We start from the raw sequence: 27,554 nt of genomic DNA, 5'->3' as shown, positions 1-27,554 counted from the left end.
CCACTGGTCCCACCTCCCTTTCATTCCATTGGCTCCTATTCACTCCAGGCGGGGCTCCTCCCTGTACGTAAGAGGCGGTGGAAGAGATTAACTCTTTCTCTCCCTGCCTTCGCGTATCATTGCTGCTCTGCCCGGTAACGGACGGCAGGAAGGGCATATCGGTTATGGAGGCAACCTCCTCACACTCACCTTGTGGTCGTTTTCTTCGTCTAAAGTGCAATAATTCCTGCACAATAGACACTCTAGGCGTTTACAAGTCCAATGGTGGCTTCTCGGCTAAGGTGGAGGAGCATTTTCCCCCCCACAAAAAGGAAAAATAAAATGACAATAATTTATCATTATTGTAATTTTATTTTTCCGATTGCATGCAGTCAGTGGCCTGTGTGGGCCGGGGCTGGCCAGAGCAAGGGAGGAGCGGTTTGCACTCCCAAAGTGCGCATTAACTGTTTGGCCAGCCCTCTTGGGCCGACCAAACAGTTCATGCGTACTTTGCATGTTCCTACCAGGCTGCATCAACAGCCTGGTCAGGAACATGCACAGGCTCCCTGTTCCAGGCTGAGCGCTGATCCACGGTGCTCAGACCATTCACAACGCTTCATTGCAGCGTTGTGATTGGCTCATGGGAGCCTGTGTGCCGGGTGCTTCCTGCTCCGGCCGGACTGCAGAAAGGAAGAGGACTCAGGAGAGGCGGCAGCCAGCCGTTCTAAGGTAAGTGTGTTTTATTTTGTTTTGTTAATTAACACCCACGCCTCACCACCCCTGTCCGGTAGCATCCGCTACTGTACAAGTCTTTTTCAGTAGCAGACGTTCATCACTAAACCATTCTGCAGATGGTTTGGAGCGAGTGGCTGTGTGAGTCATCAGAGATGCAGTACAGTCCAGTGCATCGCTAATTCAGTTTTCTACTTGTGATTTTGCTGTATCAATGCAGTCACTAAGCATCGGATGACTTGTGCCTAAGGCTGCCGTGAAGACAACTGGGGTAATCCTAGTCCAGTTACGCGTTAGGCATTGCCGACCACCTGATGGTGTGAGTATCGGGGTGGCCATAGCGACCTGGAACGGAAGTAAAAAGTGGTCCGACCATAGCACAGGTATAGGGGAAGCCACCCTCACACAGGAGGAATTCGCAAATATAGAATCAAAGGTATGACCTTGCTTGTGTGTGGGAACGTGAACCAACTGAGTAAATTGGAGTGCTTCTAAATTTTCACTAAGAGAAATTAATGAGCGACATGTCGCTTCTTCGAAATGAAGATTGAGATTGTCCAAAATTTAAAAAAGTAGAATAACAACGCATGGGTAGGTAGAATATCGGACAAGCTGATTATGAACTGTGAAGCCAATCCAGGCTGGCAATATATCAAAAACCTAGCTAACGTACAGTTACTGGACAGTATTAAAGAGAAGGCGGCTGCATCGCACCCAGCAATCTCAACATCCAAAAAGGAATAGGGGAAAGTTTGTTTAAGGTTAACGCAATCTCACCTCCCATTTGCATTTGTCTGTCTAGCCTCCTAATCACATAGTACTGTGGGATTGTATCCAGGATGTCAGGGACTGAACGTGTTGAAGCCTGGTTTCAGAGAGAAAAAGCGAGTCTGGCTGGTGGTCTATTAAAAAATCGTGAATCTCAGGCCTGTGCTTAGGTAGGGAGTGGCAATTCATTGTATAACGCCGTGCCATGTGAGGATAAGGACCATCCCTAGGTCCTTCCGGTGTTTCAGAAATGACATTCAAAAAGGCAAACCCACACTTACCACATACTATTTCACTCCTGGAGAAATCCACCGAGTGCCTGCATTCTCCAAAAATTATAGGGGTAAGTTGCAGAATCCCCCTGGACGTTTAAATCTTGGTTGCTGGCTGCGCACTGGCAAGGGCCCTGGCCTCTAGTGCCATCCGGGCACGGACGGGCGCAGACGAGCTTGCCTTAGGTGCTCCTTCGGTGTGCCAGTGGCACATCTGTGAAGCTATCATGTTTAAATAGCCCACCTAGAAGAGGGCGTGACTAAGGCGTGTCAGACATCGAAACGAGGAGAGCCAAAGGAAAGCAAACTAGAGACCCGCAGCTCCATTCCTACATGACAGACTACCCTCCCAGATGGAGTTACTGGAAACAAATGATACAATTAAAAGAAAAGCCTTAAAAGAACAGTGAAAAAGAACACATAAACAAAATGTAAAAACTGATAGGGCCAACCTAAGATGTCCGCCGACCGAGACAGGAGCCAGGCAATTCCCACTGTCTAGTGTGCTACAAGGAAATTAAAAACAGGACTCTGTAGAAGCAAAATGAGGGCGTGTCATCTCACCTTGCAGGGTGAAATCCCGCAATGGCCTTGAAATGTAAGAATGCAGAAAGCTTTGACTTGGGATGGCCCACTGACGATTTTGCAGTGCCCACCAAATGAAAGGAGTCAGCGTCAGTATCATCAGTGTATGATGTGCATGAGGCTACTTGAGGTAGTTCCGCTGCTAATTTTGACCATTGCCACATGTTTCTATCTGAATTCTCTGAGGGTTTTGCCCCTTTCTGTCTGTATAGACTTGGGAACATTGGTCCACACTCTCCCTTTACTATGATGGGGCTATAAGACTGTAAGTAGGGCAAAATAAGGCTTTGAACACAGTAGTCCCCTCTCACAAGAGAGTCTTAGGGATGATATTGTATTGGCTGTAAGGGACTGATGAGACCGTGGCTACCTGCCAAAGAAACTAGTAATTTGAATTTCTAACAATTCGCTCTGGTCCACCAGACCATAGCCCTAGGTCATCACTGACAGCTGGCTGAATAGATCTTTTAAGGTGTTTGGTCTAAGATCGGAGCACTCATGCCAATGAAATAAAGGAAAGCCCTTCTGTCTATTGTTTGCACACATTGTGTAATAATGTATTCTATATACCAGAATTTTCCTTGTCTTATATTGTGTGGTGTTTTCATTTCCACTCCGGTGGCGAAAGCCATTTTTTAAATTTATTCTGTTTTTTAAGTGGTACCAAAAGAGAGTCCATAATGGACCATCAACACAATCGTTTAAGGATGTGCAATGATTTGTTAATGAAAATGCTGAGCCTTCCATGGATTATAACTATGTGGTTCTTTACTGACAAGACAATGCTTGTATTGTGCAGTACAGTTTCAAGGAATTGCAAATTCAGTTAATAGAAGTTATTTTTGAACACCTCAACCTAAAGAAATGGTGTCAAATGCATGTGTAAGAAATTTTGTCTTCACTCTCTTATTTTTGCTTAACTTGTTTTTGTTGTCATTAGAACTTTGTGTACTTTCCTCCTGCTAACCAGTGGCAAAGTACTTGTTCTTTCTTCTTTAAACATGATAAAACTGGCATACACCCAATTGGCACATTAAATGTACTTATAAGTCCCTAGTAATGCTACAGGTTGGCAGCAGCACATATTGTGCCACCCACTAAAGTAGCACTGTAAAACATGTCTCAGGCCTGCCACTGCAAACTGTAGTGCAGTTTTAAACTGCCCTTTCGACTTGGCAAAATAAACCATTTTCCTGGCTAAACCTTCCTTTTCAATAATTTAAGTCACCCCTAAGGTAGGCCCAAAAGGCCTTTAGGGCAGGGTGCATGGTAGTAAAAAAGCATGACAAGTATACTTAGGTTTTACATGTCCTAGAAGTCAACGACTAAAGAAATGTTTAACAGTTGCAAGGCTATCTCTCCTCCATGGACTAACAGTTACAAGGCTATCTCCCCTCCATAGACTATTACTGCGTTACCTTATTACACTCAATAAGTCATAACTTCAGTTTGGGACCAGATAGAAAACATACTTCTGTCACTCATTTGAATTGTCATTTTAACTCTTCCTTAATCGTAAAGTCAGATTTTAAATTACAATTCTGAAAAAGCCACTTTTGAAAATGTAAGGACAAAAACAAAGTCCTAAAGGTATCATTCAAAAGAACAGTTATAAACTCAATACAATGTAGAAATGATTTATATAATTGTAAAGACAAAGAAGAGGAGAGAGGTAGGACCCAAAGTTGTAGTACCAATATATTTAAATATTTGAATTTTTTTTTAGGTTCAAGCAGCAGTGAAAATGTGTCCCAAGTGCAAAGTGTGTGAGCGTGCTCAAAAATAGTGCAGGTGGCGCAAAATGTTACACAAGAAGAAAAGAGAAAACGGCAAAAAGAAATCATGGTTTCAACAATGTTAAAAAAAATGGTTGATATTTGATAATGATTTAATTGTTTTATATGTAATAATCCAAATCTTTTCCAGCTGGTATAATGTTGGTGGCGTTTCAATATTGCGTGATTCAAAAGGTCATCATCAGAAAAACATAGTAGGGAACATCCAAAAAAGAAAAGATTACTTCATAAAGAAAATTAAATAAGAACCCTATATGAGCTATTTGACATGAATAAAGAATGATTTGAGAACCACAACTCAAGGTCAAAAAGTACCTGCAAAGTCAGTACTTGGACATCTGCAAGAAAAAACAAAACAAGGCCGCCAGTCAGTATGGTATAAACTAGAAAGGAAATGAAGAGAGCAAGGAGATGTTCCACCCGTTAGAAAAGGTGTGTGTGCCCAAGATAAAAATGCATCGTATTCAATTTGTGATAGAGTGCAGCGTTTTAACAGGGGCTCAATAATGGCCTAATTGTAATGAATAAGGGCTGCAACTGAAACAAAAATATAAATTTAGCACTCAAGACGCAAAAATAACCTGCAGTGAATGCATCCAAGTCGGACCTTGCTGCTGTAACTGACAGCATGCAGGAATTGTGTCATCAGATTAGGTGCCAGCGTTTGAAATTTCAAAGAAGGCGGATGTATCAAAGACGTGCACGCGGAGGCATATGTCATACATCAGTCATCAAAAGGACTAACGCTCAACAGTACGCAAAAGATGCCATATATGGGACTCCATGTGATGGAGTGAAGTAAGCCACAATACTGCCTAAAAGGGTCATTACAAGGAGACAAGGGTGCATCCTGTATAAAGAGTAGGGGGAAAAACTGACACACTCAATATTTGCAATTTGCAAGAAATTCGGGTGGCACCTAAAATCAAAAATGATAAATGAAAAAGAGCAAGAGAGGGGATCCCGGTCATCCGTGGAGGCATCATTGAGGTTGGCGGTGTGACGGAGAGAAAGGCGGCCCTGGGCGATCAATACTGATGGTTGAAATAAGGCCCAGGTGGTGGGCCTGCCAGCGGCGCATTCAGCTGGTGGCGGTAGCGCAGGTGAGCCGGTGGGGCCTGCCCCGGGGGAGCGACGCGAACGAGCCCACGGACTTTCGCCCAGCATTTGAGGGAGCACTATTGCGGCGGCCGCCCGCGGTGGGCTGCACTGCTCGAGGGGAAGGCGGTCCATGGTGCGGTGGACGGGTGGTGTGGTGTGAACGACGGTGATTCTACCGCGGCGACGTGGCCGGCCAGCGGTGCGGTGACGGGGCACTGCCCGGGCGGAGTGGAGGTGAGGACAAGGCTCGGGGGGTGCTTGCTGGCACCCGGGCTGGTCCACGCTCCTTGGCGGCGCAGCAGTCTACATCCACCATGCGCCCGAAGGTGGGGAAACCCACACAAACCAATAAACTGGATAAATACGCGGTGCCCACCGGTCAGGCGCAGTCTGGGGCGACTCTGGAAACCGCTGTGGAAAGTGCAGAGCCCTCCCTGACTTCCATCATGGCCGCGATGCAGATGCTGGGCACTAACCTTGAGACAAAGATGGACAAGATCTCGATTGAGGTTAATCTGCTGCGCACGGACCTTGGCAAGACTACGGAGAGGTCGAAAGCTAATGAGACTGACATCAAGGCCCTACAGGCCTCAGAGAAACGCCTTGAGGGGCGCATAAACGAGCTCGTCCTCCAACACCGCCAAATGGCCCTTCGGCTCGAGGACCAGGAAGGGAGGGCACGACGGAGTAACATCCGCGCAGTAGGTGTGCCGGAAGGAATGGAGGGGTGGCAGCGTGGAGCTCTTTCTGGAAGATCTCATTCTACATCATCTGAAGCCCAGAAGGCTCTCAAAGCTCTTCACCATCGAGCGTGCTCACCGAGCCCTGCTCCCTAGGCCCAGGCCGGGGGCCCCGCCGAGGACAATTATCGCTAAGATATTGAACTATCGTGACCGGGACGCCATCCTCCAGGTGGCCAGGCAGCAGGGAGATCTCCAGTACGAAGGGGCCACCATCAGATTCTTCCCTGATTTCACGCTGCGGGTTCAGCAGGAGCGCCGCTCGTTCCTGGGTGTCAAGGCGGCACTCAGGGACCGAGGTATAAAATATATGATGTTCTTCCCCGCTCAACTGAAACTCATCGCGGGGGGCAAATCTCACTTCTTCACCTCGCCGGCGGCGGTCCAGGAGTGGCTCGATGCGGCGACGACAGAGGTACGGAGGGGGCACGATCGTGACCCCACGCCGCAGGGAGGAGCAGCATCCCCAGTTTCAGTGGACGGAGGAGCAGTGAGAGCCGAACAGAGCCAGGGGTCGTGGCGGTCCCGATCGACCAGCCCCCGCTGGGACTCGCTCCCGGACACAGCGGCACGATGAGACTTCCGAATATGGTATCAGGCCACACCGAACAGTAATGTATATGGCATGAACTGGGGTCCTGGTTGACGTGGCTGGGTTATGAGGCGGGCGTGTGCGCTCCCTCCCTTAATGATTTTGTGATAGACCCCTGATTGCCTCACACACTTAAGGGACCTATAGTTTTGGGTAACACAGTGATGGCGGCTGGAGTTGGGGCCGGCCTACGTTCTCCCTAACAGAGTTTCTCCCGGGGGGGGGCGGTCACTCTCTCCGGGGTGAGTCGGGCGACAGGCGCTCTGCTAATTGGGGCAGTGGGTAGTTTCAAACCTACGGAGCAGGGAGCAGGGTTGGGGGGTCTGTTCGGAGGGATGTTACAGCGGTTACTGACGGGCTGGTAAGACAGACGGTGACGGATCCACGAAGTGTAGTCCTAATTGTTATGTATATTGTTTTGAGCTGTTGGGGGGGGTGGGTGGGAGGGGGGGTAGTTAGACGGTTGGTATGGTCACACATTGATAGTATGAACGGGGTGGCAGGCGGCACCGGTGCTCGGAGACAGGCGGGCTCTTATTGTAATGAGTATGGATGGTAGCTGGGAAGGCAGCCTTAGGGTCCTTAGCTGGAATGTTAATGGGCTGGGGGATGGGCTCAAACGTACCATTGTCTTACAGTTTATCAAACGCCACCTTCCGGATGTAGTATTATTGCAGGAAACGCACTTGATGGGAAATACATGTCAGGCCCTCAACAGATGAGGATACACTCTAGCGGTGCACTCCGGCTTCACCTCTGGCTCTAGGGGAGTGGGGATCCTGCTTCGCCGTTCCCTGCCCCTTCACATTGACCACACGGAGACAGATCCACTGGGCTGCTGTGCGGGCCTATCGGGGAGATGGGAGGGCCGTCGGTTAAATCTCATCTCTGCGTATATCCCCCCCGGCCTTCAGACTCAGGCGTATGTAGACCTGGGTAAGCTCCTGCTCTCCCTCCCTGACGGGAGGTTGATCATCGGGGGTGACTTTAATGCAGTGATCTCCGGAACCCTTGATAGACATCCCCCCAGGGACACGCCTCAGGGACAGAGGTGGCTGGCAGACTTCCTCGAAGCCTTCGGACTCACGGACATCTGGCGGCTGTTGCATCCCACGAGTAGGCACTTTACCTTCCACTCTGGTCCACGTCGCTCTTTTTCCCGCTTAGATTACATTTTGACTTCCTTACAGCCTGACATGACCATACGGGAGGCCTCCCTCCTGGCGCGCGGCATTTCTGATCACTCACCGGTATATATGCACCTCACGCTGGGGGTTAGCCGGGAGGGCTGTGTCTCGCCTATACACGCCTGGCGTCTCAAAAGTGAGGACCTGCGAAAAAAGCTGTCCCGCTCTATCGAGCACTACTTCGAGCTAAACGTCGGACCGATAAGCTCCTCGGTCACTCTGTGTGAGGCTTTTAAAACGGTGCTGCGGGGAGAGGCCCTTTCGGCCATCGCCGGCAGCCGTAAGGAAAGGTCGGTGCAGATCGCTTCGGTTGAAACGGACCTCAGTGCACTTGAAGAGGCCGCGTGCGCGGATACTGAGCCGGGGGTGCAGCACCGGTTGCGCCTTAAAACCGCGGAGTATAGGGAGCTGGTCACACACGCTGCCCAGACTGCCATTCAACACAAGGTGGGCAGGATATATGACCAGGGCGACAAAGCGGGCAAACTTGTCGCTTGGCTCGAGAAAAAACAGAGGGCCACTACAGTGGTGCCAGAGATTATAACAGCGTCGGGAGACGTGGTGACGGAGCCCCGAGAGATTGCGGCGGAATTTGCGAGACACTTCCGGCAGGTATACAGTAGGGGGTCGGACCGTCCGGAGGAGGACTCTGATGCCTTGCTCGCAGATATCCGCTTGCCCTGCCTGTCGGAGGCTGACCGTGAAGCCCTGGAGGCCCCCCTTCTCACGGCCGAGCTGGCACGTGCGATCGCGGACCTTCGCCCGGGTAAAGCTCTTGGACCTAATGGTCTGCCGATTGAGCTCTATAAGCTGAAGCCCGACGTTCTTAGCATGCACCTCCTCCGTATGTTCGAGGAGAGCACGGCGACAGGGAGATTGCCGCGCGATCAGCGCCTGGCCACTATAGTGACCATACCAAAAGAAGGGAAACCGAGAGAGTCCTGTTCATCGTATAGGCCGATCTCCCTGCTCAACGCAGAGCCGAAAATACTTGCGAAAACTCTCGCCAATAGGCTTCACTCGGTCCTTCCCACGCTGGTCCATCCGGACCAGTCCGGCTTCATGCCACATCGCAATACTGCACTAAACATCCGCCGCCTGCATGACGTGTTGGGGAGGTGCCATACGATCCAGGAGGACGCGGTGGTGGTGTCGCTTGACGCCACCATGGCTTTTGACACCCTCGAATGGCCCTACATGATGGCGGTACTCCGCAAACTGGGGTTCGGCCCACGCTTTATGGCATGGGTCCGCCTCCTATACTCGGAGCCCCTGGCCCAGGTGGTAGTGAACAACAAGGTTTCTGAGGTTTTCGCCCTGGAGAGGGGTACCAGGCAGGGATGCCCGCTCTCGCCTCTCCTATTTGCGCTCTCCCTTGAGCCACTAGCGGCGTGGATCCGGCAGGACATCTACCTCACAGGGATACGATGGACGGACGGCTGGGAGGACAAAATCTCGCTATACGCTGATGATATCCTCCTTTACTTATCCCAACCGCAGAGATCTATAGTGGCAGCGATGGATATATTTACTAGTTTTGGGCGGAACTCGGGGTTCCGCATCAACTGGAGCAAGTCCCTCCTCTATGTCCTCCATGGCAGCCCTCCCAGGCTTCCCAGCGACTGCCCGCTTAACGTGGCGGAGGACGGCTTCAGGTACCTCGGAGTGTTCGTCACTCTGGATAAGACTCTCCAGTATGAAAAGAATTTACTGCCGCCACTGCGACGGCTCCAGCGTGACTCAACTTCCTGGCAGCGACTGCCATTGTCGCTGCTGGGCCGTGCGGCCCTCTTTAAAATGATGGCGCTCCCTAGATTTTTATACGCCCTCCAAAACTATCCAGACTTGGTGCCCAATTCTTACTTTGTGGCTATAGAGGTGACACAGCAAGCCCTCCTTTGGGCGGGTACGCCTAGAATAGCGCTGCGAAAACTCACGTTGGGATGGTACGACGGGGGGATAGCCCTCCCGGATATCCGCAAGTACTATTGGGCCGCTCACCTCTCGGCGATCAATCAGGGGACGTATAGTGATGGGAATGACCCAGGTTACGGGATGGACAGATGGTTGCTCCCGGGGGGGAATTACGATGTCGCGCTTTACTCTAAACCCGGCAAGTTTCAACTCACGGGACCGACGAAGCACTCGGTGCAAATATGGCACGCTGCACATCATAAGTTGGGCTGGTCCAACACTATGACCCTGGCCACCCCCCTGTGGGCGTCGGAGAGACTGGGAAGCCTGGGTCACACAAAGGGGTTCCGTAGCTGGGACCTTATCAGGATCTCCCAGGTGAAGGACCTGTGGGGGCCCGAGGGGATCAGATCTTTTGCTTACTTGCAGGAAACATATGACCTGGCGCCCACGGAGTATTTCAGATACCTGCAGATTAGACACTCCCTCCAAGCTAACATTTCACCGGGGACTAGACCCCCGCAGGCCTCCCCACTCGAAGATCGGCTGCTTGATGGACACATGCCGGAGCATGCCATCTCACTCACGTACAAAAAACTGATAAATAACCCCCCTGATCCACTCAAATCCCTGAAAGAGAAGTGGGTGGCTGATGGACTTGAGATTGACGACGAGGAGTGGGTTACCGCTCTGGCGTCCCCAAGGGAGGTGGCGATATCGACTAGACTCCGGCTCGTGCAGCTTAAAATATTGCTCAGAGTATACGTTTCTTGCACAAGACTTCAGGCGATGGGGGGAGGGACTCTGCCGGCGGGGGTGTGGGGTGACTGGCTCCTTTTTCCATATCTTGTGGGAATGCCCAGGGGTGCAGAGGTACTGGAGGCGAGTTGTGTCCTGCATGCGGGAGGTGTGGGAGGTTGACCTTCGCACAGAGGCTAAGAGATGTATACTGAACATCTGGGAACCCACGGACTTATCTACACGGGGGAGACTTTGGGTCACGCTTGGGCAAATGGTGGCAAAACGAAACATAGCCCGTCTCTGGGGTGCATCGACGCTGCCGAAATTGGTGGACTGGCAAAAAGACATGGATTGGTGCATGCTGCAGGAGAAGACCATATACACGGCACGGGGGTGCCCCAGGAAGTGGGGGGAGGTGTGGTCGCGTTGGAACGCCTACAGAGGTGACATATGTGAGCCTCCGCAGGCCCGCCTGTCCGGCTTGGAGATTATGGACTGAATCTAGCCTACTTTCAGAACTTTCGTACATACGTCTAGACCTGCACTGTTGCTGTATGTCGCCGGTGCTGCGGCAACTCTGCTGCTTTGGCGGGAAATTTTTTGTGACCTTGTTTTGTTCTTGTAAACAATAAAAAGAGTTTTCAAAAAAAAAGAAAAAGAGGACATTTGGAGATTTGGCATTTTCTGCCCAATCCAACTGTGCTTTTCCACCAGTGTCCTGGGTCCCATGACTGTGAATGGCTCTCCTATTGTCGGTTGTGTATTACTTCAAGACATGAGGACAAATAGGCTTAAGTGTGAAGGGAGTAGGTCTTCCTGACAGGATGGCTGGGGAGGAGCTGTGTCCTGCCCTGATTACACTTCAAAGGGCCCTGTCTGCAGCACACACAAAGGAACCTGACACCAGGCCTGCAGTTGACTTTGTCACTCTAGACAGTTTAGAGCCAGATCTGCTGGACTGAGTCCAGATCCTAAAGAGGCGCTTTCAACCTGGCCCTGTACCCTTAGCTGGCATCAGAGAGCACTCCTCCTGCCTCAAAACCACAATTCCTAACCACAATTCCTAAGTTCCAGATAAAGATCCAGCAGTGTTTGGGTTTCTTGCGAACTAATTCCTCGCATTGTTTGCCGACTATCCGTGTCGCCTGCGATTGGAATCTCCCGCTACAACCTGCTCTTCGCGTCAGCTCGAAGATCCAGTGATAACAGCAACAGTCAGCATCATCTGCCAGACCGAAGCTCCAGCAACGACCAGCTCTTCACATCAAACAGCGACCACCCACAACTCCCGGTTTCAGTGGCAGCTGGTGACATTTGAAAGTGGCGATGCGTAAAAGTTCAGGATGAGTGCCCTGTGGCGAGCTTCCATAGTCGACATAGTTATAGCTATAGTTACACACCTGTATGATTCTTTGTATCTGTATAGTGTGTGTGTGTGTGTGTGTGTGTGTGTGTGTGCGTGTGTGCGTGTGTGTGTGTGTGTGTAGTAAAGCACTTTGATACCCTACTGTGGTACAAGTAGCTCTATGATAAAAATTAAATTAAAAAAATGCTGTGTTATTTAAATCGTTATTGGTGTAATTATTCATACAGACACATATGACATTCTTACAGTGCATGCATATCTCATACATGCAGGGGTCGGAAAAAAACTGACTCCAAGTCATAATTTCTCCTAAGTACTTGTGCAGTGATAATAAGCTGAGTGCCTTAGTTTCCATCCACTGCATTGGCATCTAGGTGTTGGGCTCTAGATAGCTCCCAATCAGGAAGAGACTATAAGAAAAGAAGAGTCAGCAGCTTTCTAAGTGAGGCCTTTGTGTTGGGCCCAGCTGGAAGTGAAAATAGGAAACTCCCATCGCCCTAGCAGGTTGCTGCTCGGAATAGAAAGGAGACAATGTGTGGGTGCTGCTGAATGTGTCCCTGTGTTGGCAAATTACACCAGGACAAATTCAGTGTATTTCACTGTGGCCGGCCCAGATCAGGCTCAATAAAAGCTACAGGATCCAGGGCCCGACCGAATTGCATTCATTTCCTGAACTGGCTGTGTTCCACTCTATGTATAAACACAGCTACTTGATCACTGCAACATGATAAGAGCGCACCACTGAGGGCGTGGCCAAGATGGCGAGGTGAGCGGACGCTTCCTCCCGTAGCTCCTCCGGCCCGGCCAAGCTAGAGCCCTTTTCTTATGCTTTTCTCCCCCCGCTGAGGCTCAGCGCGGGAGAGGAGCGTGGCGGAGCATCAGGGGTGCACATTGGTGCTGTTTTGGTTCGGATCGCCTCGGGGGAACCCCCCCAAAAGTTCGATCGAGACCAAGGAACGACGACGGCGAGCCCGAGGGGCGGAGCGCATTGGAGAGCTGTCCGGGCGCCTCGGCTGGGCCTGGTGCTGAAAGTTGCGATCTGGAGGGGATCTGGCCCGCCGTTCGACGGTGACTGAAGGAGCCTTGCGGGAAAGGACCCGACGGGGTGGAAGGCTTGGGACGGGTGCCCCGGCACTCAGACTGGTGACGGAGACACCCCGCACTGCGGAGGCCCTCACCCCTAGCCGAGGTACAGCGGACTCCCTGATGGGGTCGGACCATCTGGGCCCCTGTGCGTGACAGACGGGGGCCGGTGGTGGAACTTATTTTACTGTGGGGTGCCTCGGGGGCCCGGTGGTGTCGTCGGGCCTGGTCGTTTTGGCCTGCTCCGCCCGGCCGCCATTTTGTCCCCGAAGGAGCAGTGGTGGCAGCCTTCGCCGGAGTCCTGGCTGCTGGATGCAGGCGACCCCCGCTGCTGCTGGGCTGATTACCGGAGGGATGTGCTGATGAGACCCCTCTGCTGCGGCCCCCTTGGTTGTCTCACACAAGCTCTTGCGGCTGACGGTGGCCGGACTGGGCCGCCATTTTGTCACCTGTGACGCAGCGACCTCACTCGTGGGGGATACCCAGGTCGAGTGCTAGCCGGCGGCTGAGCATCCCTGGAGTGCCTGGATCGGTGCCCGACTGCGGAGCTAGCGATGTCTGGAAGAGGAGGCCCGAAGAAGGGGGACCGTACCCTGCCGGACATGCTTGGCAGGGCCCAGCACTTGCGGGACAGGACGCAGCCCTCACCGGGGCCCTCCCGGGCTCCAGCGGATGTGACTGGAGGGGAGCCACCCGTCACGAGGGCCTTTATGGAGGAACTGTTCAGCTCCCTCAGGGAGGACTTCCAGACACTGAAGCAGGAGGTGGCCAGCGAGGTCCGAGAAGTGCGCAGGGAGGTGGAGGGCCTTGGCGAGCGTGTGGAAGCGGCGGAGACGGAGGGCCAACAGCGAGCGGAGGAGATAGTCCACCTCCAGCAGGACGTTCTTCGCCTCCGGGAACAGTGTGTGGAGCTCCAGGCCCACTCCGAGGACCTTGAGAACAGATCTCGGAGGAACAACATCCGAGTGCGCGGCGTGCTGACTGCGGACGAGGGGTCCGATCTGGGGAGCTACCTGCGGGCCCTGTTCCGAGAGATCCTGGGGGAAGCTGCGGACTTTCCCATCAGCATTGACAGGGCGCACAGGGTTGGCCGGCAGCGCCAGTCATCGGCACCTCCACCGGACATTAAGGCCTTCCTGCCCGACTTTCCACTAAAGGAACGTATCATGGCTGAAGCCCGCAGGAAACAGCCCCTGACTTTCCGGGATCGGCCGGTGGCGCTTTACCAGGACCTCTCCGCCATCACTCTGCAGAAACGCAGGTCCTTTAGGATTGCCACTGACTTTTTGCGCGAGCATGAGACGCCGTACTCTTGGGGTCACCCCTTCCGCCTGATTTTTCGGTGGAACGGAGTGCTACACCAGCTACGCTCCTTGCAAGACATTTGTGGTGTCCTGGGGCTCACGGCGGCGGAGGAGGAGGGAGCTACGCCGTCGTGGAGGTCCTCGGAGAGACGGAACCGGCGGAGGTCAACGAGGCGGCGCTCAGCGACCAGTGTGGGGCGCCCGGACTCCCCTACCATCAGAGCGGACATGGCCGACGCCCTGAGGGTGGCGGCCGGGGACTCGACCGGCTCCTCTAGCGTGGCCTTGACGGCCTAACACACACTCCGGGGGGAGATGTCTTTAGCTTCTTTACATGCTTGGTACGGGGCGGGGGGGTGGGGGGGGAACGGTTGGAGGTGAGTGGCTGGACGTCCACTTTGCTCTTTTCTACGGACTTGCCCGTTTTGGGGCTTGACTGAGACTATGGGGTGTTTGAGTTTGTGGGTGGCTAGTTGCCAGGGTTGGGTTTTGGGTGGGGGAGGGGGTTGTTTTGGGGTTGGGAAGGTCCCGTCCGATGTTGTCTATGCCCGCTTTGTTTTGGCTTGTCCTGCGCTGTGGCCCCGCGCGCCCCACCCGCTGATTCCCTGCCCATTGCATGGCGCTCCCGACCCCCGCGAGGAATGCCGGGCCTAAAGGTAGTGACCCTTAATGTTCAGGGTCTGAACAACCCGGTGAAGCGCAGAGCGATCCTGTCGTTGCTGGAGGGGACGCAGGCGGACATTTGCCTTTTGCAGGAGACACACTTATTGCCCCGAGATTGCCATAGGATGCGCTCTGCTAAGTTCCCTACCCAGTTCTTTTCCTCGGCAGCGAACAAGACGGCGGGGGTAGCCATTCTCCTAGCGAGCTCCTTTCGGGGGGAGGTGTTGCATAAGTGTGCTGAACAGAAGGGGAGGCTCCTTGCGTATCGCATGCGCCTGGGAGGCATAGCATTTACGGTCGGTTACGTTTATAGCCCAAACGATCACCAAGAGCGCTTCCTAGATTCCGCGCTGGTGGATGTCACTGCTTCCCCCGACCGCCACATTATCTTGGGGGGGGACCTCAACATTGTCTTTGACTCTGCGATGGACAGATCGGCGCAGCGCTTCCCGCAGACGGGGGAACTGTCCCAGGCTGGGAGGGCCCGGATTGCGGAAATGGATCTGCACGACCTCTGGCGCTCCATGCACCCCACGGATAGGGACTACTCTTACTTCTCGCACGCACACCGAACCTACTCACGGCTGGACTACCTCCTGGTGAGTGGACCGATGCGTGCCGCTGCCACGGCGGCAGACATCGGGGTCCTGACCCTGTCTGACCACTCCCCAGTCACCGGCGTTTTCCAGTGGCCGGCGGCCTCCCCCTCTCGGGGGGTGTGGCGCCTCCGGGATACACTTCTACACAAAAAGTCGGTGGTGCAACGCATCGGGGAGGTCATACAGGACTATCTCACCCACAATAGCAACACTGACACCTCGCAGGCGACACAGTGGGCGGCATTGAAGGCCGTCCTCCGGGGGGAATTCATCTCTATCTCTGCAGCTGAGAATAGGGAGCGGCAACTGAAGAGGGATGAGCTGACAGCTCAAGTCCGGGAGCTTGAGCAGGTCCACCGCCGTACGGGGGCGCCGAGGGTGTGGAGGCAGTTGAAGGCAGCGAGGAAGCTCCTGTCGGCTCTGGATCTTGACAGGGCGGAGTACGCCGCCCTACGCTTGAAACATGCCTACTACACTGGGGGGGACAGATGTGGCAAGCTCCTAGCACACCGGCTCCGGGTCGCGCAACAGCGCAGCGTTGTGAAAGAATTGGTGGGCGCGGACGGGGGGGTTGTCTCCGGGGACGCGGAGGTGGCGGAGTCTTTCCGCGGCTTCTACGAGGCGCTGTATGCTGAGGAGCCCTCCTCGCCACGGGATGCCGACGGCTATTTGGAGTCGGTGACCCTCCCGGTAATGGATCCGGCTCAGGCTGACCACCTGGAGCGGGACATCCATGTTGAGGAAGTGATTTCAGCTATCGCGCGGCTGAAACATGGCAAGGCCCCGGGCCCGGACGGGTACACGTCGCTATTTTACAAGACTTTCTGCACGGCCGTGGCCCCTGTCCTTACTCGGCTATTTAACTCTTTCTCCGAACCCGGAGCCATCCCTCCGGATCTCCTGAGGGCGACGGTCGCGGTAATCCCGAAACCTGGGAAGGACCGGGCCCTCTGCGGCTCGTACCGACCCATTTCGCTTTTAAATGTCGACCTCAAGCTGTACACGGGGATTCTCGCGTCCAGGCTGAGTCCACACCTCCCCGACCTGGTGGAGGCGGACCAGGCTGGTTTCGTGTCCGGCAGACAGACGGTTGACAACACCAAGAGGGTGACGCATGTTCTGGAGAAGGCCTCAAGGATCTCGGGGGAGCGGATGTTGCTGTCCGTTGATGCGGAGAAGGCCTTCGACAGAGTTCACTGGCCGTATCTTGAGCTGGTCCTCAAGAAACTGGGAATCGGCGATAAGTTCCGCACCATGGTCTTTAACTGCTATAAGCATCCTTCAGCGTCGGTGCGGGTCAACGGGTGTAGCTCCGGTGGCTTTGCCATCGAGCGCGGCACGCGGCAGGGCTGCCCTCTTTCGCCGCTCTTGTTTGCCCTCTACATGGAGCCGTTTGCTCAGAGGATTCGTAATAATCCGGATGCTGTCGGGGTCCGGATGGGCCAGTACGTCCACACCGTCAGTCTCTACGCGGATGATGTCCTGCTGACTTTGGACGACCCTAGGAGGTCGCTGCCTGCTTGCCTCCGAGAGCTGGACGCCTTTGCGGGGGTGGCCGGCTTCAAAATGAATATGTGCAAGTCGATGGCATTAGACGTGTCCCTGGCTGCGGAAACCAGGAGGGATCTTCAGCGGCTCTTCCCCATGCAGTGGTCCTCGTCCACGGTGCCGTATCTGGGGATTCTGCTGGCGCCTACATTATCGGGGATGGTTACGGCCAATTATGCTTCCCTCAGCAGGAAGATCAAGGACGAGCTTGGCCGCTGGAACAAAGGCCTGCTGTCCTGGCTGGGGCGAATCGCGGCGGTCAAGATGACGGTGTTGCCCCAGATACTATATCTTTTCCGGGCCCTTCCGCTCCAACCCCCGGCGGGCTGGATACGACAAATGCAGGCTGACATCTCCCGCTTTGTCTGGCAGGGCCGCAGGCCACGCATGAAGAGGGTCCTCTCCACGCTTGCTCCGGAAGCGGGGGGTCTCGGCATTCCGGACCTCCGTAAGTATTTTCAGGCGGCACAGCTCCGCTATCTGGTGGAGTGGAGCAGGTGGGAGTCCGACAAACATTGGCTCTTCCAAGACCAGGCAGTGGCGGGCCGCACCTTACAAGAGGTTCCATTCCTGCGCCGCGCGCATCGCCCCCCTAATCTTTACGCTTCCTTTGTTACGCGGGTCCCCCTGCGGGTGTGGGACGCGGTCTGTGAGGCCCGGGGCCTTACCACCTTCCCTTCGCCGCTCACGCCCATTGCGGGCAACCCGGACTTCTCCCCAGGGATGGAGCCGGGGGTTTTCTCCCACTGGGTGCGGGCGGGCTGCAGGGCACTCTTCCAGATCTATGGCCCGGAAGGAGTGGTTCCTTTTCAGCAACTCCGCCAGGAGTTCGGCCTGACGGAGCTGGACAGATTGCGCTACATGCAAGTTCGGCATTGGGCCCTCCAGCCCCAGGTGCGTGCCACCGCCGCCCGTCCAATTACACCGTATGAGAGGTGGTTGGCTACTCGGACCTCCGACGCTAAACTGATCTCCGATCTGTACAAATACCTACAACCCCCGCCGTTTCACTATTTCAACCCGGGGAGGGATCGTTGGCACAGGGAATTGGGTAGGACACTCAGCCACAAGGAATGGGACAAAATTGCGTATCAGGCGCGGCACTCTGCATATCACACGGGCCTTACGGAGACCTTTACTAAGGTATCCACATACTGGTACTACACCCCGGAGAGACTGTATGAAATGCATAAACACACTGACAGGGGGTGCTGGCGGAGCTGCGGGCAGGAAGGTACCCTTACACACATTCTTTGGGATTGCCCAGTGCTGACCGCCTACTGGAAGGAAGTCTTGGACGAGGTGGATAAGCACTTTGGGATAGAGCTACCGCGACTCCCGGCGTATGTCCTGTTGGGCCTCCCCAATGACCTAATGTACCCACTGAAGTCCCGTAGGGGTAGGCAGATCGCAATCGCGCTGGGGTCTGCAGTTCAGAACATTCTAATCCACTGGCGCACAACCACCGTCCCCTCCATCACCGGTTGGTTGCATAGGCTCTGGCATGTGCTGGGGATGGAGAAGCTGTCGCTTACGGTTGCGGGGTAGATAGACCAATTTGAAGAGCTGTGGCAACCCTTTCTAGCGCTGCTGTCCACTGAATTCCGGGAGCTCACCTGCCCGAGGTATCTTAGGCTGCTCAGGCTGATGCCGCCGGTGACCCCGGCGGACTAGCTTACATGTGGAACGGGGACCCCCCGGGGAGGGGGGGGGGTGCGGGGCTTCCTGGTTAGGATTACTCTGATGCGGGACCATAGGACGGGGGGGGGGGAGTGTTGTTGTTTCGTTACTGGGAGGATGGGGGATGGGAGGGGGGGGATTGTGTTCTATTGAGGTGTTGATGGGGGGGGGGTTTTATTGTTTAGATTTGGGGTGTCGGATACGCGTGCGGGGATTCCACAGCTTGTATTTCTAGCCTTCATTTACTGTGTTTTTCCCCCTGACCCACCGCGCTACCTATTGCCAACCCTCTGGAGTTGCACCCTTTTTCTTTGACTGTATTCCATGTATCCTGCCCTCCTATCCCCCTCCCCATGGTTGTTTTGTCTCAATAAAAAGTTTTAAACATAAGAGCGCACCACTCAGATCTACACCTAAACACTCCCTACATGCATCACACCCACAACACACACCCTTACAACCAAACACAACAATGATAAAGTTGAACCAATGTAGGCCTCATGCTTCCGAGATTCACTACAAGCTGATGAGCGGCAACATTTTAAGAGATGAAAGCACCATTCTGTTCACCAAGAACAACACCAAAACGTTTCCCACGTAGCCACACACTACAACCAAACCCTTCCAACCAAGCACAAAATACGACGTAGTAAGCTATTGTCAGCGAATGTGCTTTGGCACTTCTTTAGGGTATGAGGCACTTTGTAAATGCAATACAACTGTGATTTTCTCTAAGGCAACCCACGTGTCCCGTAAATATTCATGTTGATTTAGCTTGTATTAAAGGGTTACATTTTTACCCAATACATAACTATAGGGCTCTTTACGATGGTGGACGGACTGGCTCCGTCCACCACGGTGGCGTGAACCAGGACCATCCGCCATGCATGCAGCGGTCCCGCATACCCTATTATGATGGGACCGCCACCGTGGCGGTCTTGTTCTGCACCATTAACAATGCGGCAGTGGCTGCTGACAGCAGCACCACCGCGATGCTAAAAAGAGCATGTTGTGCATCTCACTGCACTACGTGGCAGGCACTACACTGTGCCTGCCACTTGGTGCAGTGAAATGTTGGGAGGTACCATGGGTACCCCCCCCAGTGCACCCTCACCTCCCCTCACAACAAGGGGGGCCCGCAACGAGCCCCCAAAACCAAACTCCGCCTGCCTTCCAACGGCGGTTGCACCGCCGCGGAAAGGCTGACTAGAGATGGCATCATAATTTGGCAGTCGGTGCTTGCTAGGCACCTCCACCATTTTGTAGATGCAGACCACTCTGCCGGGCAATCGTAACGATTGCCTTGGACGGTTCCGTGGCAGACGGGCTTTGCCTCCGCTGCAGTCTGAATCCCACCGCCATCGTAATATGGCAGTGGGAGAATCGTGGTCCGCAGGACCGGCGGACCTCACCGCCGGCCCGGCAGTGGCGGTCCTTCCGCCATCATAATGAGCCCCATAATACTCTACATGCAAAGTGCGCCAAGCCATATGTTATATTTAATAAATACTGGAGGAGACGCCATTTTATCTGTTTATCAATTTATGCATGGGGAAAAATAAACATTAAACGCAGAACATATTTAGTAGCCTGCAGAGTGAAATACAGAGGTGGATGGCCATGTATGAGGCTTTGTTGTATAAACGCAGTGCTATCCATACTCTGGCAGGCATTACTGAGCAAGTGTATCCTGTTGGTACAAATCTGAGATGGAAGCTGCACAGCTCTAATGGGAGAAACATACTAAATGCATTCACGCCTGAGTAATTAGACATTCTGTAATCCCATTTCTTTCATAACACAGAGACAGATACATGTTTGCCGAAAATAGTATCGAGGGCATTTTCAGTATTTTGCCATTGGCAACATATTGCATTGACGTGACTCTACTTTTGAGGTTCCGGATGGTTGGGGTCAGACTCTAGGACTGAGGAAACACCATGCACAAATTGCGTTAGGAGACACCTAGGTCGCAGGAATGAGGGGGGGGGGGCTCAGAGTGGAGGCCGAGAGACCACCAGAAGACTGGCTGAATGACTAACAGAAGTCATTGGACAGACAGAAGGCTGAGTTGACATGGGCAGCTGGAAGGCAGAGGAGACAGCAGCAGAGTCAGAGACTAAAGAAGCATCATGGGGCAAACTGCAAGATTGAGGGAAAATCCAGATTCCAGAGGACAGGCTGGAAGACTCAATCAGTCAACCAGGCTGGAAGGCTGGGGAGGCATCAGGGGATAGTCTGTGAGAATGAGGAGGCAGTGGACAGACATAGATTAGAGAAGGCGCCAGGGAACAGACTGGGAGACTTCGGAGGTGACAGCGGACAGACTGAGACTGATGCGGGTGCTAAGGTACAGAATCAGATATAGCGTAGGCACCAGGAGACACACTGTGGCACCAAGGAGGCTCTGGCTGCCCACAGAAAGAGTGTCAGAGAGAAGACTGGGAGAACCGAGGCACAGCAGCAGAATGCCTTAACACCAAGGCGGCCTCGGAGGACAGAACAAGACAACCCAAACAGCAGCACGAGGCAGACTATGAAATATTAACTGTAGAATGGGGGAGTAGAGAGAGCAAAGACGCCAGAAAACGAAGAGGCACACAGATAGGGTTGGGCAGCAGCTATGTTTAATGAAACCCCTGCTGTACATTTACCTACAGACGCTGGACACTGGGTTCAGCGAGGCGCTGTGTAAGGTCAGCAGTAGCAGCATCGTGAAAGGCCCCATGCCTTCAGGGGATATATTAAGCTGTGAGCCTGAGGCCTTTGTCCACCAAATGATATCCCAGAGGCCCTGTGCTTCTACCTCACCTCTTCGTGTCTCTTAACTCCTCGTCTTCTCTGTCACCAGTGCTGGTGAGCACCTCCTCGGCTGGGCCTCTCAGTGCCAGTAATGCGCTACATCCTGGTGCGTACGTCGAGCTGTCCCCAGGCCTACTCAGTATCTTACCTCTCACAGGATAGCAGGAAAGGGAAGGAAGGTGGTTTACTTCTGCAAAACCAAAGGAAATGATGGACGGAGTGTTGAACATTGCAAGCACTCACCCCCAGTCAACTGATCTGGGTTTAATCCATCACCGTTCTTTAGCCCACTCTGCCACCCCAGTTCAGACATGGCCATATGCAAATTAGTCTGACCCTGTGCCTCATGGGAACAGTCCAGCCCGAACTGCCAAGCCATGTCTTCCCTGGACCGGAAACAAGCTTCCTAGGACCGGTTTCTGGCATTTCAGCCGTCTTCAGCCAGGCTTGCTTGAATCCAGTGGCAAAGTGAGCAAGGGACTCACGTCTCAGCATACCCTGCCAACTTATGGCGAACAAAGCAAAACCAAAGGAAATGATGGACGGAGTGTTGAACATTGCAAGCACTCACCCCCAGTCAACTGATCTGGGTTTAATCCATCACCGTTCTTTAGCCCACTCTGCCACCCCAGTTCAGACATGGCCATATGCAAATTAGTCTGACCCTGTGCCTCATGGGAACAGTCCAGCCCGAACTGCCAAGCCATGTCTTCCCTGGACCGGAAACAAGCTTCCTAGGACCGGTTTCTGGCATTTCAGCCGTCTTCAGCCAGGCTTGCTTGAATCCAGTGGCAAAGTGAGCAAGGGACTCACGTCTGAGCATACCCTGCCAACTTATGGCGAACAAAGCAAAACCAAAGGAAATGATGGACGGAGTGTTGATACTTCCTCCATGCAAATCCAAGCAATCGTGGAGCTGCTCTCATGCTATTTTCTGCATGAAAGCAGCTCCAGGATTGGTTGGAGCATGCAAATCCAGCTCTCATTTTGAGGCTGGGGCCCTTTGCCAGCAATCCCCAGGCTGTTTCTCAGCCCTGGGATTGCTGTGTCTGAAGTGCTCATGGTGGATAGGCCTTCTGTAGACAGCCGGCCAATCTGACATGGGCACTCAGCACTGTGCTGGCAACAGTCACAAGTCATCCTGCAATCTGTAGGAATCTTCCCCGACCCCACCCTCACACTTGCACTTCATAGTGCGCCTGCGGCACACACAGAATAAAAAAATGGTAATGTCCATTTTATTAATTTGTGTATACCGTTCCACTCGCAGCAGGCGTGGCGATGCTCCTCCGCCCTTATGCTGACAATGGTCTTCATGTGTCGACCACCGACGCTCTGCTCTGCTCCAGCTCCCCACATGGACTTGGACTCAGAGAAGGTAACCTCGATTGGCCTGAACTTGTGACTTTGACCCAGTCCAGCATGACCAGAAAATAACATTTGGCGATTGTGCTTTTTGGCACTATTTTCACTAGAAACCATAAAAAATCATAACTCTGGCTCTACTGCTTGGATTTTTGTGTTGTTTTGGTGTCATTTCAGTTAGAAAATTAACTCTATTTTTTCTAAACTGGTTTGTGGCTTTTTTTCTTTTTTTTGCTTTATTGCTCTTTCAGTGCTGCATAAATACTTTACACATTGCCTCTAATTTAAGCCTGACTACTTTTGTGCCAAGCTATCAGAGGGTTAAGCACAGGTTTATTAATTGACTTTTATGGCTCACCCTGACTAAGATTGTGTTTATTATTTGAGTGGGCTTCCACACCTCTCAACTAATAACCCACATTCTTACATCCTAAAATAAATGTATATTCTGCTTTCGAATAATTTGCATAGATAGTTGTTAGCCTGAAATCTGGCACGCATCAGACTCTCTTGGTCACACAATGCAAAACCCTTGTTTAAAAGTTAATGTCTGAGTGCTAGTGGAACCAGGAGTGTTTACAAGCCTTCCATTTTCAAGGACGCTCTGCAGCCTAACAGATGTGCAAGTTACGTTTTAAACTACAAGACTTGAAGCTCACATAACTTAGGAAAATATACCTCAGTGACTCTTGCGGTAAAAAATACACTTTCTTCTCTCCCTTCCCTTCAGTTTTTCTCTTGTTTCCAAGCAGTGATGAAATTGTTTTACAAGCTTCGGTTGTCGATCCGCCTTCTTCCGTCTGTGCTATCTCGACACATCCAGAAACAGCTCTTCCTGTCGTCTTCCTGTTGACCACTTTTTTAGCGCTGCAGAAGGGACATCGAGCTAATGAGTATAAATGGCTCTCAGTAACAACAGACTTTAGTTTATACAGCAAAGAGAGAAACTTGGCTGAAAACCAGCTCGGGGACATTCCGAAAGATGAATATGCAGTGATTGTCGCTAGTGTTCTGTCCTTGTGTTTGATATTAAACATTGATGACGCTGGTAAACATGTAGTGGTTGTAGTCTCGTGACTTCCGCCTGACCCGAGCGTCACTTATTGAGCTTCAAGGCTAGTTGCACATGAGGTAAAGGAAGTCATGCGGGCGAAAGGAAGATGAGACAGAGAGAAGCATGCTACTGCGAGAGGAGGCAGACGCACGGGGAGGGTTCTCCCACTTAGAGAAGCGATCATTATGCATCACCTCATTTACCATTACTTTGAACGATGGAGAATAAAGACGTCATAAAAATCCTCGATTGCTGTTTTCTATAACACCTGACAATCACCCGTCACCACATTGGCGACGAGGAAGCCCTTGATCACGCATGCTGCCTGATCTTAGTGTTTATCGGGCCTTTCCTGTGCATATGATGATCATGTCATCTTCAGGTGATGAAAACTCTGAGTCGAAGCAGATACATCTACAACTGCCAAATTCAGGGCCATTCCCCAATACTCCGCAAGCACCTGTTGACCCTTGTCTCCTATTGCCTCCCCCTGTTTCGGCCTCTCTGACACTGGTAACGTAAGTCCAAGATGGCGTCATTGGGTAGAAGAGTTTGATATATGAACTTGGGTGCTCTGAGGATTGAAAATGAGAAGAGCTTACTCTATTTCCTCATGCGCTGTGTCAGTCCTGACACCAGCGACATAATCTTTTATTCAAAGATACTGAGGGAGACTCAAATTAAGCTGATAGCCAGCCTGATGACACTTACTGCCTAAGATACATGTTGATTACGAAAAATACGTATTCCCTTCTACCATGCAGTGTCATAAAAAACAGTCAGCCTCATGCTACAGGTAGTGGCATTCATATTGCACACGTAGTTGCTGGAACTGGATGGTTTTAGTTTTAGATCTGCAGTCAAAATAGACCTCATATAAATTCTAAATCAGTTTGTTGCTAGAGTGGCAAAAAAGAAAGAGACTATTGAGTTAGGCAGATATTTCCTGAACTATTCCAAGGCATTGGTAAACTCAAGGACCAATTGATCCACCTACACATTGATGAGACAGTACAACCCATGGCCCAACACATATGTGGCATGACATCCAACATCCAATACCAGGTGGAAAATGAAATTAATAACCTACTCATGCAGAATATTTTTAGTCCAGTAAATGGTTCCGAACCCTGGGTGTCTCCCATCGTTCCAGCTCCCAAACGTCATGCCACGGGTCAAGTTCAGCTCTGTAACAAGTCAAGATGGAGGTGCATTATATGAACAGGTGTACTTCACGAAAGGGCAGACTGTGGTAGCATGTATGGTGCAAGTCCATAGATTGGGGCATTAAGGAGTATCAGTGTGTACAACATGTCAGTGTAGGGGTTCATTGCAAAAGTCATGAGGCTATCCTAGCACTCAGACATTAGTACAGGACGCAAGTCAGTGTAGAGAGGCTCAAGTCAATGTGAGTGTAGATATGCGAGCCCCTAGAATTTCTCATGGAGTAAGGCATTAAGCATGGTCTCAATACAAGGATATCAATGCATGATGCAATCAATTATGTACAGAGGTGCATAGAAAGAGTCATGGAAATATGTCTGTATGGGGATATCAGTGCAGGGTGCAAGTTCACATGCAGGTGCATCCGAGAGTCCTGTGAGTATCACCGCAATGGAATACTGGTGCATCGTGCAGTCCTGTACAGACGAGCATCCTGAGTCATGTAGAAGACTCAGTGCTGACCTATCATTGCCTGGTACAGATCAGTAGAGAGGTGCATTGTTGGAGCCGTAGAAATGTTTCAGTTTTGGGACATCAGTGCATGATTCAGGTTAGTGCATTATCATAGCTTTGATGACTGTAAATTATTTGCTTTGCTTGTAAAGAGCACAGACGGACTTACACTGACCATCGAGTAATTTATAGTCGCATTTGATTATTAATTGAACATAGATGCTATCAATTTGTATTTCTTATAGTATTCACTTTTACAATAAAACCAAACTGAAATATTGTTTATCATTTGCTTCCTTCAGTAAGTGCAATCTCTCTTTCTTTTTTCAGAAATGCAAGTTTTTTACTCCAAAAAATATCAAACTATATATCAACGAGACCACCCTCTTCTTTTCCCAGAAAGCTCTCATTTCTGTTACTTGGCATTCTTATTACCTGCTCCCCTGCCCCCAAGATCTACAAATTTATCTGCTTTTTTAGTAAGTTGAATATTCCAAATGTGCTGCCCTTTCACAAAATAACCTGGAAAAACCTAAGTGCAACCTATTTCTTTGAGTAATATGAAATCTAGGAATGCATTAACAATTTATTGCGTGTTAGCACTGAAATACCAGTGCGCGGTGAGGGGCTGAAGAGGGCCCGTGCGGTACCATTCTGCCACAATCCTCCCACCACCACTCTTTAATTTGGTATTTCATTTCTTCCTCCCTCTTGGTAAACTTAATTCTTATTTAAGAATTCATTACTTAGGGCCCGATTACGATGAAAGTGAGACCGCCTCCGCCAGCCTGTCGGTGGTGGTCTACCCACAATCGTAAGCATGTTTACCGTCCGCCATATTACATATGGCAGGCAGATGGTTGGCGGTCAGAAAGACTGACCGCGACGCATCCAACGGGCTCATGGAACCCGTTGGTGCGTCAGAGGCAGACATAATCCCTACAATGGTGACGGTGTCTGCCAGGCACCATCTTAGGGATTCTGATGCCCCTCCCCGGCAGCCGTTTCATGGCAATTTACCCACCATGAAAGGGCTGACGTCAAGGGACATTGAAGGCCTATAGCAGGCCGTCTTTCCCCCCTTCCCCTCTGGCCTTTAGTTTTGGGTGTTTGGGGGCACCTATGGTGCCCCCCCTACTTATCCCTGGACCATGTGGCAGGCACCGTATGGTAGTTATATGTGTTATGTCTATTTTTTGTACTGCGGCGTGTGCTGCAACACGCAGCACCCGCTGCAATGCAAAACATAGACATTGCGACGGCCTTGGAGGCGATCGCATTGTAATTTCATTTGCGGGACAGCCAACAGCAAGTCGGGCAGTCCTGTCTCCGAGATTATTGCCATCATAACGAGGCTCTATATATTTAGGTCTCGCGCCTAGCGTTGCAGTGCGCAGCCCTGCTCGCGCGGCGAGAGACCTCTTGTACAGGGTTTCAAAATCGCCCTAGGAATCGCACACGCTCGTGCGTGTGCTTTTCCTTTGGGCATGGCTATTGGCCTTTGCGTGCGTCTTTTTATTAAAGACAGCACACAATTGGCCAAAGGCGGGCGCATTGCTCCGCATTGGCCTATTGATGTCTATTACGCGCACCGCCGGCCATGTGGTTTCAATTATCGTGCCCAGACACGGGCGCGATAATTGAAACCACATGCTTCGCTGTGGCGCGCGTGCGCACCACTTGTGGGCGTGTTTCTTTTACAATAGTGATCGCTTTCGCGATCGCTTTCACTGCCGTTTGGTTTTGTTTTACTGCCGCCTCACTCCAACTACTTTGTTTTTCCACCGCACCCATATTTTGACCTCTGGAAAAAAAAATCTAAATAGATTCGGGATGTGTTTTTTGAGGGGGGGTGACAAAGCTTAGTGTATGTTTTTAATAAGAAGGGGCTGTATTAACGGTAGAGATAGGATAACGGGGCATATATAATAGCTGGCAAAGTTCTGGTGAACATGAGCACTACAAGGAAGAAAGACTTGCACATGCTTTCATCTCCATCGGACACT

At 51.9% G+C, this 27,554-nt stretch overlaps 1 long non-coding RNA gene across 1 annotated transcript in view; it reads right to left on the bottom strand.

Annotated features, from left to right (window-relative positions):
* Positions 1 to 23,796, bottom strand: part of LOC146821471 (uncharacterized) — a 59,122-nt gene extending 35,326 nt beyond the window's left edge. The window contains exon 1 of the long non-coding RNA XR_014962722.1: positions 23,496 to 23,796. This is a non-coding gene — a long non-coding RNA (uncharacterized LOC146821471). The remainder of the gene's footprint in view (positions 1 to 23,495) is intronic.
* Positions 23,797 to 27,554: the final 3,758 nt, after the last annotated feature.

This window comes from Triturus cristatus, chromosome 6, assembly GCF_964204655.1.
Source record: "Triturus cristatus chromosome 6, aTriCri1.1, whole genome shotgun sequence".
Taxonomy (NCBI): Eukaryota; Metazoa; Chordata; class Amphibia; order Caudata; family Salamandridae; genus Triturus; species Triturus cristatus.
The sequence above is the reverse complement of the archived record's forward strand: the minus strand, read 5'-3'. Positions and strand labels throughout refer to the sequence as shown.